Source organism: Barbus barbus (genome assembly GCF_936440315.1).
Source record: "Barbus barbus genome assembly, chromosome: 47".
NCBI lineage: Eukaryota > Metazoa > Chordata > Actinopteri > Cypriniformes > Cyprinidae > Barbus > Barbus barbus.
Window position 1 is genome coordinate 5,649,387 of NC_136725.1, and position 4,327 is coordinate 5,653,713.

Consider the following 4,327-nt stretch of genomic DNA (forward strand, 5'->3'; position numbering starts at 1 on the left):
TGCTAATCATGCTAGAAACATGCTAGTAACATGCTAACCATGCTAGAAACATATCAACATGCTATCGACACGTTAATCATACTAAAACATGCTAGCAACATGCTAATGCAACATGCAACATGGTGGTGGTTGAGGAGAGACCCCCCACATGATTGTAAAGCGCTTTGGGTGTACAGCAATACACAATAAAGCGCTATATAAATGCATCATTCATCATTCATTCATTCATTCATTCATTCATTCTAATCATGCTAGAAATATGATATCAACATTTTAACATCATACGTGCTAGCAACATGTTAATCATGCTAGAAACATGCTAACAACATACTAATCATGCTAGCAACATGTTAATAATGCTAGAAACATGCTAACAACATACTAATCATGCTAGCAACATGCTAATCATGCTAGAAACATATCAAGATGCTATCGACATGTTAATCACACCAAAGACTATAGAATACCCAAGACGTGTCACTCGTATAGTTTTGAATGGCGAAAAATGCAACATTTAATATGGCCGCTTATGAATGAAAGAGCCAATCGCTAATCGGTAAAGTCAACGCGTCACTGCAGTTGCCGTTAGAAGTCCCGGTTGCTATAGAAACAGTCTGAGACGCGCACTCAGGACTGTGCATGCTCACTGGCTGATGTAGCCTGAGAAATAAGCTTTTTATAATACTATTTGAGCAAAAGAAACAATATTTATGACACAGTTGTTGCGATCCGATTTCATTGGTGATTTCAAATATGAAATTGAATCGTAAGCTTAGTGAACAGTTTTGGAGAATTTGATGTTTCCCCATACAAAGTGATAGGGGGTGCTCTTGGATGCCTGAGAGGCGTTTCAAAGATGGACGCCGAGTGACATGACTTGTCTTAAAGAGACTTTGATCATACTAAAACATGCTAGCAACATGCTAATCACGCTAGAAACATGCTACCAACATGCTAATCATGCTAGAAACATGATATCAACATGCTATCGACATGTTAATCATACTAAAACATGCTAGCATCATGCTAATCATGTTATAAACAAGATATCAACATTTTAACGTCATACTAATCATGCTAGCAACATGCTAATCACGCTAGAAACATGCTAACAACATGCTACTCATGCTAGAATCATATCAACATGTTATCGACATGTTAATCATACTAAAACATGCTAGCAACATGCTAATCATGCTAGAAACATGCTACCAACATGTTAATCATACTAGAAACATGATATCAACATGCTATCGACATGTTAATCATACTAAAACATGCTAGCATCATGCTAATCATGTTATAAACAAGATATCAACATTTTAACGTCATACTAATCATGCTAGCAACATGCTAATCACGCTAGAAACATGCTAACAACATGCTACTCATGCTAGAATCATATCAACATGTTATCGACATGTTAATCATACTAAAACATGCTATCGACATGTTAATCATCCTAAAACATGCTAGCAACATGCTAATCATGCTAGAAACATGCTAGCAACATGCTAGAAACACGCTACCAACATGCTATCGACATGTTAATCATACTAAAACATGCTAGCAACATGCTAATCATGCTAGAAACATGCTAATCATGCTAAAACATGATACCAACATGCTATCGACATGTTAATTATCCTAAAACATGCTAGCATCATGCTAATCATGTTACAAACATGATATCAACATTTTAACGTCATACTAATCATGCTAGCAACATGCTAATCATGCTTGAAACATGGTAACAACATACTAATCATGCTAACAACATGGGAATCATGCTAGAAACATTCTAGCACATGTTCATGTTAAAAACATGCTAGCAACACGTGATTGATGCTAAAACATGCTAATCATGCTAGCAACATGCTAACATGTTAATCATGCTAAAACATGATAGCAGCATGCTAATCATGTATGCTAGCATAATGCTAATCATGCTAACAACATGCTAACAATATGCTAATCATGTCATCAAAATGCTAATTATGCTAGATACAGGCTAACAACGTGTTAATCATGCTAACAACATGCCAGTTGTTTTAAAAACATGTTAATCATGTTAAAAATATACTAGCAACATATTCAATCATGATAGCAATGTTCTTAATCATGCTAGCAACGTTATCAACATCAATCTAATCTACTAAACTTGAAGCTTTTACAACTGCTTCTAGGCTTTCTCAAGCCAACTTCAAAGTTCGTTTACAAATTTAACTCATCTAGTTAACTACTAATATAATATAATATAATTGTATATTTATAAATATTAATATTTATTTTATTAGTATTTATACATATAAAATATTATCTTTTGAATCTAAACAAATACTCAAATGAATCTGAATACTAACATGAAAATGAATAATGTAATATAAATATTCTAATAATTATATTCTTTTCAGTGTTAATATTCGACTCTTCACTACGACTCAGCAAAGGTTAGCTTCTTAACCTCTCCATTATCACTGAATTGTCTCTAGAATGGGATTAGAGTGTCAAATTTATTTGATTAGACATAATTTATAACTTCATACATCTGTCTAAACTGCGTCCTACAAGACAGATATTGCGGCGGTGACTTTGGCGTATGAAAGTCTTTGTGCTCCAGCCAGATCTGAAGCAAAAGACAGTGGATTGATGTTATCAGATACTCTTAATCCAATCTGACAGAGTGCTCATCCAAAACATACTCAACCACAGTTTCTACACTGGACTGCTATGCCGCAAAATGAAAGCAAACATGCATCACCTAAATAATTGTTGCATGGATATTAAGCAATAAAATAAAGAGAAACTTAAAACAGTCAGAAATAAATGTTCATAGTTTGTTTTGTCCATGTGCTATATGTTCATAGTTTGTTTCCTCGTCAGATTTGGAGAAGTTAAGCATTACATCACAAACTAACACGAGTTAACAATAGACAATACAAACTGATAACTATCATTTTTATATAGTTATAGATTTATAGTCTATAATGGATCCTCTGCAGTGAATGGGTGCCGTCAGAATGAGAATCCAAACATCTGATAAAAACATCACAATAATCCACAAGTAATCCACACCACTCCAGTCCCTCAGTTAATGTCTTGTGAAGTGAAAAGAAGCATGTTTGTAATAAACATTTCATTCATTCAAATGTTTTTAACTTCAAACTGTTGCTTGTGGCTAAAATACATAAAGTCGTCTATTCATAATATTGCTTCCTCCAGTGAAAAAGTCATCTCGTCTGAATCAAGAGAGAAATTTGCACTGATCAAGCACCGTTTACAAGTAAAAATAGTTCTGAAGAAATACGTGAGTGGATTTTGATGTGAGGACAACAAGGGATGGGCTTCACTTGGAAGAGTTATTATGGATTCTGGACTCATATTTTGATCAAAAGTGACAGTTTAAACTTAAAATATCTTAACAATGGATTTGTTTCTTACAAACACACACCTTTTCACTTCACAAGATGTTAACTGATGGACTGGAGTGGTGTGGATTATTGTTATGTTTTTATCAGCTGTTTGGACTCTCATTCTGACGGCACCCATTCACTGCAGAACCGGGTGAACTATTCCTTTAATCTACTTTAGTTTAGTTAACTTTATGTTAATTTTTACATTAACTAATACATTTAACAGTTCAAGTATATATTACATATACTTATATACATTGTAGTATATACATTGTACAAACTAACATGAACAATACAAACTGATAACTATCATTTTTTAGCATTAACCTAGACAAATAAATTATGTAAAACTAGTTCATGATATCCAAATAAATAAATAATACAAATAATATATAATGTTTACAAACTGAACCTTATTGTGAAGTGTTGGCACTAAAATTAATGTCAGATTTGCTAAAGATCAACTCAGTGTAGCATAAAGTTTGTGCTAATTCATGTTAATTAGTGTTCCTGTTGCTTACCTTAAGGTCTTCACGTGTGATGCTGATGGCAAATGTTACAAAAGACCTAGATTTTCAATTGCTCAGCCATCTAAAATGTGACTTATCCCATGATATACAATTTGTCAAGGAAAAACGTTTGAGGCAAGAGTTGAGGAAAGGTCAACCTCCCAACCAAAAATGTAATGGAAAATGTTGACATTCAAATTCACAATTAATCTCATTCTATTCATATAATGTGCTCAATGTTCTGAATGTATCATTAGATACAGACTAAAATCTAGATACAGATCTAAAATACTGAACCTGCTCGATTTGATACTGCGCTATATTACAAGTAGGCTAGACATATCTTGAAAAATTAACCAAAATGTTGATTCGTTGATGCCAAAAAGTTTTCAACCAATTTATTAT